Below are 7744 nucleotides of genomic sequence, written 5' to 3'. Positions count from 1 at the left end.
GTTTCACATAAAGCATTTTTTAACATATATCTATGAGGTCCCTATAGGCGTCAATGTGGCGAAATGTGAAGGTCCATGGTACGTAGAAAGACTGCTGGGTTTATGGGAATGGACTGTCAGGCTTGTACCCAGTCGTAAACACACACACACACACACACACACACACACACACACACACACACACACACACACACACACACACACACACACACACACACACACACACACACACACACACACACACACACACACATACACACACACACACACATTTGGAGCATTAAGGGGCAGTAGTGGTATAACGGGGGTTGTTCTCCCCTCACACAACTGGTGATTTATGCTTCCTGGCAGAGGCGGTTACGGCTCATAGCCAGCGCGGAGGGAGGTGGAAGGCAGAAAGTTGGCTATTAACACTCTCAGGCTCCTGTACTTTCTCTTAGCAGAATAAAGTCGTTTGGTGTTAGCTGCAATACAGTACTCGAGTTGTCCTAGCCATTAGAAAGTTATTGGTACCAGTTTTATCATGCTGGCTCCTGGGACTCACAGAACTGAATAAAATCGCATGAAATAGATGGAACGGCACATACCCGCCAAATTTACTTTAACATTAAAAAACAAACAACTGAACCTACAGTAGAGCTTAGAGTCATTCCAGACGACATCGTCTCGCCTTGAAGATTTGCTATTTGGCTGCCAATTTTTGACCTCTCTCTCTCTCTCTCTCTCTCTCTCTCTCTCTCTCTCTCTCTCTCTCTCTCTCTCTCTCTCTCTCTCTCTCTCTCTCTCTCTCTCTCTCTCTCTCTCTCTCTCTCTCTCTCTCTCTCTCTCTCTCGCCTACAGCATCATGACACACGTAAGGTCATTCCTCAATTGCACATCAACTCATTAACACATCTTCCTCTCTCCCTTTCTCCACTGTTTTCACTCCCTCTCCTTTTCTCACCCTCAGCACCCCGCCACATCTAATAGTTCACCTCCCACATTTAAAACTTCACATATGCTCATCAGTGTTTGTCTTTTATAGTCAGTGCGTCAGAATTTTCACCAAAATCTTCCATTTTTTGCCACACCCAAAACTATACATGTATATACTGGTATGTCCATTATTTCTACATACCATCCTGCTACGTTGTCACTTGGTGGATCTTAATTTTTACTTAGTTTTTGCTTCTTTCTTTTCGCCTTTCTGTGGCCTTTCCATATCATTTCATTACAGTTTTCTGAAGAAGATGATCCGAGAGCTACATAGTTACAAAATACCCGTACACACTTTGGACATGTGATTGACGGTATAATTTCATGTATCAATTGCATCCTTCCCTGAAGGATGTAACCAAGTGAAAAACATTCCTAGTTTGTGTAACATCCTTAGTTTATGTGTGTGTGTGTGTGTGTGTGTGTGTGTGTGTGTGTGTGTGTGTGTGTGAGAGAGAGAGAGAGAGAGAGAGAGAGAGAGAGAGAATAGCCTGAGAGACAGTGAGTTAGTGAGTGACCGAGTGAAAGTCAGCGAGTGTGCGAAACTGAAAATGATCAAAAGAGAGGCAGTATTAGCTGATAAGAAACATAAAAATTGCGCTCTCCTCCCGCCTGTAGATTGTAGCGTTATGGAGAATTTCCTTTAGGCCACTACATTTATATATCTATTCGTATTTAATTCTTAACTCTCTCTTTTTATATTCTTTCTCTCTCTCTCTCTCTCTCTCTACTCTCTCTTTTTTTGTCATAATATAATTTCATGCTTTCCACGCAGAACTGTCTAATTCCTCCTTTTTTCTCTTTCGCCTCAGCCTGAACATCTCATCAAATTTTTGTGTTCGCTCTCCCATCCGCTCCCATTCCGGCCCAGAATTTTATCTCTATAGCTAAAAATGAGAACGTGAAAAAATTATGGGCAATAAATTTCTCATGGCGTACCAAGAGGATAAAGTGCGAGCCAGTATTTATGTTCCGATTTTTTCTTTTTCGATTTTAGCTGAACTCACAGCAAAATATACAAGCAAGACCTGCATGCAAAAGCTCTAGGCATCAGAAAATTATTTATGTTGTGACTTAATCACAAGCGCGCGCGCGCGCGCGCGCACACACACACACACACACACACACACACACACACACACACACACACACACACACACACACACACACACACATATTTTCTTAATTCATGTATCAGAAAGGAAACTGAAATAGTCACTTAATAAAATACCTAAGCCTAATTTCTGGGATACTAAGAGGAGTACGATGAGGATTAATATGAAGGGGGAAGAAAGAGATGATTATGTAGCCAGAAATAGGTCCCTTATCACGTAGAATTCAGTTATTCAATATTACCTTCATCCTTCAGTGAGAGGGGTTAAAATGAAGTTGATTGACAATGTCTGGAGCAAGCAGGAATAAAATAGTCTGGAAAGAGAGAGAATTAATAGCTAAGTATGAACATCACATTGGAAATTATAACCGGTTCAACCTGAAGACATCCTTTACATTATATCCTAGTATCAACAGAAGACATTTTTCATCCTAAAAAAGACCCCACAAACTAAAAGTGTTATTAGAGGTTGTTTATAACCTCTTCAGTAGGAAATGGTCGTTACCAAGCTGAGTAAAATCGTCTGGTGGCATTGATAAATAAAAAAAAAACATCATCGCTGTGAAGAGATTTAAGAGCCGGGAAAAGAGGAACAATTATACAGTATAGATCTTGACCAATCTTTTTACCATGTTTTTACTCTCCAATGCGAAAGTCTTTCCTGACCTGAATGAAATCTCGAGACAACAAGAATAAAATGAAAAATACGTCATCGGAGTGAAGTGGTTAAATAAGGCAAGAGAATCAGGAGGGGTACTTATCAAAGGAAAGACTCAAGATCCTGAATTTAATAAAATGAGAGGCCTGAGGGAAGAAGCCAACCAGATGGGGAAGTGGTTCATCCCCATCAGGCCGAGGACGTTATTTTTATCATATTCTTGCCGTTACCAGACTAGTTCACTCAGCTTAGAAGAGCAACCAGTAGGGAACGGGTTGCTGAGGACTGTACCAAACGCCTATAGATTAGTATTCTGGTTTACTTTTCCGATGGTAGCAAGAGCAAAATATGTCATAGGTAATTCAAGTGAAGAGAATAACCCCCTGAATCAATCACACATATCCCACATCCCGATAGTTTTCCTCGCTTATGTAAAGTTTGTCGTAATGGTGAGGCTAATGATAAGAAATTCCAGTTAGTTGTAGTCAAGTGTACACAAGTTATTATGCATTCGTCAGTAGATTATTTGCACTTTCATTTAATTTTAGATGTTATTCATCATGCAGTATACTTTATTTAGCCTATATCTTTACAGCCCAGATAATCTCTCTAATTACTAGTTGTTTGTTTTCCTGCACAGTTTCCTCATTGAATAGGCTTATCCTTTCCTCGCCCCATACAGCTTCTTTATTCATTACGAGTCATATTACTCAACGTTTTTCCCTCCCGCGATGATAACACACTCTTTCTCCCCTCACTCTTTCTCCTCCACCCCTTTCCCCTTCTTCGCTTTCCCCTTTCCCCTTTTTTTGTCTCCTCTTTCCCCTCCCTCCTCCCCTTCCCCCTCCCTTCTCTCCCTCTCCCCCTCCCCCTCCGTTCCCTCACATCCCCCCTCCCTTCCTGCCTTTCCCCTCTCTCTCCCTCCTCCCTCACCCTACTCCCACCGTCCCCCTCTGCTCCTCCTTTCTCCCGCCCCCTACCCGTTCCCCCTCCCTTCCCCCGCCCCTCCCGGCTCCAGCTCCACCTCTTCCATTCTGCTGTCCTGCTTTTGTCCCAGTACCCTCCCCACACCACATTTTTCTCCAGTCTTGATACAGTGGGCCACTTCCCATCATCATTCCTTCTGTTGTCTCCCTATTCACCTGCAGCGTCTTTGACTTATGCTGTACCGTATGCCTTTCTTTGATTTTTCTCTCGAAGCTTATGGTCTCTCTCTCTCTCTCTCTCTCTCTCTCTCTCTCTTCATGTGTATATGTATATCTATCTATCTATCTATATCTATATCTATATCTGTCAATCCATCTCTATCTATCTATCTGTCTATCTATCTATCTATCTGTCTATCTATATATAATATCTGTGTGTCTCTCCGTTTGTTTGTTTATCTGTCTGTGTCTGTCTGTGTATCTATATACCTGTTTGCCAGTCTTTCCCTTTCATTCAGCTATCCTGCCATTGTGCGGTGCCCACTCCACACCACATTTTTCCTATCGTGGTACAGTTTTGTGCTTCTTATCTTTCTTTCTGTTGCCACTTCATTCCCTGCAGTCTCCTCTCCGTGATCTTCTTTGTTTTTCCCCTCTTTCCTCTTCGGTCTGTTATCCTCAAACACACCCTCTTCTTTTTCCTTCTCCCAATTTCGTAAGTCACGTCATCCCATGCCTTTCAGATTATTGTTCTTTAGATTCTTTCCTTTTCCTTATATTCTATCTTTTTCTATTTTTTCTTCCTCCAAATATCATCTTTCACTTCTTAGTTTCTCAGTAACTAACAGATCCAGTCATCTCATCTTATGTGATCTTTCTCACTTTGCATTCCTCTCCATTCCTTTTGTATGTACTATCTCTTTGTTCATTTTCTTTCCTCAAAAAGTAAAAAATCAAAATTCTTTTTTCTTTCTTTCTCTCCCCAAAGCTCACAGTTCCATTAATCTAATTTCTCTCCAAATCCATATTGCATACCTAATTCAATAGTCTCGTTTTTCCCTTCCATTCTTCTTCACTCAATCATCCATCAAAATACCACGCAGTCTGCCTTCCCTTCCCCCCCACCTCCATTTTTTTTTTTTTTTTTTCATTTCCAGATCTACAGAGCTTGACTTTCTTTACCTTTCCAATTTTGGTTCTTTTGCTTCTCCCTCTTTCCGTTCATTAGAATATGCCTATGGTCATTTCCCTTCTTTAAAAAAAAAATGTCCTCTTTCATTTGCTAAAAAAATATACATCTTTCCTCATTTTCTCCCATCTTCTAAACTCTCAGATCCAGTCATCTCATCTCTCAAAATCCATATTACTTTCCGATTTCAGCAGCTCCCCAGCAATCCTGTCCTGCCCATCCTCCCTTCTTTCCTTCCTTTCTCGCACTCACCAGCCATCAAAATTCCATCAAGTCTCCCATATTGAAAAGTTTCTCCACGAACGCATCTGCTTCGACCTACCAAATGGACATTTCGGTCTGGTTTGGGTCTGTCTTGGGGAAAGAAATGGAAGCAGTGGTACTGAGAGTGTGGGGCAGGCATGGGAGAAAGACGAATAATAGATGAGAAGGAGACAAGGGAATGATTTGCAGGAAGACGAAGGTGGATGAAAGAAGATGAAGATTTGATTACAAGGGAAAACAAGGAAAGAGGAATGATAGACTTGAAGTAGAGGGAGAAATGATTATAAGAGACAGAAGGAATGAGGAATGATGGTGAAAGGAGACTGGGATGCTAATGCACGATAAATGAAAAAGAATGATAGATCCAAGGAACCGATGAAATTATCTCAATAGAATAAGAAAGAAAGGAACGAAAGATGAAACGAGATGAAAATATAACTGAAAGAGAAAAATACTGATTGATAGATGACTGATAGAAGGAGATCGAGAAATGATTCTAGAATCGGAGTGGATGCGAGGATGGGGATGACGGAGAGAGGAATAATATATAGAACATGAAATGAGACGGATAAAATGATTATACGACAATAAAAATATGTAATGCACACGTCATTTGCTTACTATCATTGCACCTCAACACATTCTACCTCCGCCAACGTCCTCAGTACGACAAAATCTTTATTAATTGCATTTTCGACACAGCCAGACCAATTATCTACCTTAAGGGAGCCTGTTAGTATTGAAGCCGTGAGACATACTCTACATTAACGTAGTATGTACGATGATCCTTTTATCTAACATGTTCTTGCTATTCCTAGACTATTTCATTCAGCTTTGGGGAGGTCTTTCGAACTGTTGGGGTTAATGGTAAGTTCCTTAATCCCTTCTCTTCGACCGGGATTCCCTGAAGTCTAATAAAATACTTCGACGCTTGATAGAACATATGAAAAAGAAATTCTTATCCTCATTACATCTACTTCAAGTCCTGCTCTTTCATACTTAGGCGTCTATGACTCTTCCAGCTGAATAAAATCGCATGACGTTAACTGGAACAGAATAATAGAGAAGACGATACCATGAAATACTCACTCGAACTTCCACGATGAAAATTACCTACTGGCTGTATTAGGTCACGAGGTAAAATAGTTCACAGAAATGGTCTCAGAGAATGTAGCCTATTCTTACTTCTGATTCTAACTGGAAATACTGTATTGCTCTTCTCGATAGCACGAGAGTCACTCAGGTCATTCACACGCCTTCAGCTTCTCTCTCTCTCTCTCTCTCTCTCTCTCACCTTTTCTACGTTGTCACTTATCTCTCCCACTTTCCCACACTTCTTCAGTATTGTCGCCTGTCTCTCCCTCGCCTTCTCATAGCTCTCCCTGTCTCCCTCAACCTCTTTACACTATAGTCGGACTCGCGCCCGTTTGCGGCTGTGGTGTGGCCCGCACCTGTGTACAATGGTGCCACGTTTCCCCAACTTGCGATGTGAAACGGAAGCTATTTATGTACAAGGCATCAGAAATTCGATAAATTCAGATGAATAAAACTTACACTTGTGTATTTTGATGGATGAATCAACAGTAATCTTATTATGCATAAAATATTTATACAGTAACACAGAAACATGGCATACATATTGTACAGTGTTGCTAAAAGATATTGTAGTCACTTTTAATGGTTTTTAGCGTAGTTTTAGGGTGGGTAATAATATCACAGTTATGGATATAAGATAATGAGCCTGAAAAAAGAAGAAATATGCCAATATCCAAAGTAAAAGAAATAATTCATGTAATTCTTGTGAGTGGCAACACTTACACACCCAGTCTGGCCTAAAATAAACTACGTACCCCTCCGTATACCCAACCATAGCTTGTACAGGTGTTGCTTGGGAAAAATGCTTACATTTACTGGCTTTTACCATAATTTTAAGGGCGAGGAATAATCACATTTATAATCATAAGTTAATATGTAGGACAAAATGGTAGGCATATGCCAATACCGAAGTAAAAAAAAAAAAAAAAATTTCCACTCGCGAGCGGCAACACTTCCACACCCAGTCGGTGGCCTTGACAGATAGCTTCCCTACAGAGAGAGAGAGAGAGAGAGAGAGGCAGGAGAGGGGCATGCATTGAATGCATTGTCGGCATCACTAAATATAACAAAACCAAATTAACAAATGAAAGCACAATTATAAATAACTTATAAAAGAATCAAAAGTACTCAGGGTGGCTCACATTTCCCGCCAGGAGAGAGAGAGAGAGAGAGAGATAACGGTATAGAAAACGTGGCATCACTGTACACAGGTGCGGGCCACACCACAGCCGCAAACGTGCGCGAGTCCTACTATAGTACTGATCTCTTCCTCTCTCTATTTACAGCATATTGTTTTTATCCTACGTTTTCATTTCTCCACTGTTACTTCTTTTATCCCCCACCTTCGCCTCCTTTTCTTCACCTCAGCTGCTGTACTGTATATTATCATTCAGTTCTCCCTCTCCATCTTACCATCTTCATCCTTCCAGTGACTTTGAAATGCGACTGCAGCTCTGTCTTCAACTAACCACTGAATACGCTGAAAGTTTAGCATGTACCTTACACCCCGTACATCTCTTATG

Source organism: Coenobita brevimanus, chromosome 13 (genome assembly GCF_032717465.1).
Source record: "Coenobita brevimanus isolate Jiangsu-jjx chromosome 13, ASM3271746v2, whole genome shotgun sequence".
NCBI classification, from domain to species: Eukaryota; Metazoa; Arthropoda; class Malacostraca; order Decapoda; family Coenobitidae; genus Coenobita; species Coenobita brevimanus.
Note: the sequence above shows the minus strand (reverse complement) of the source record.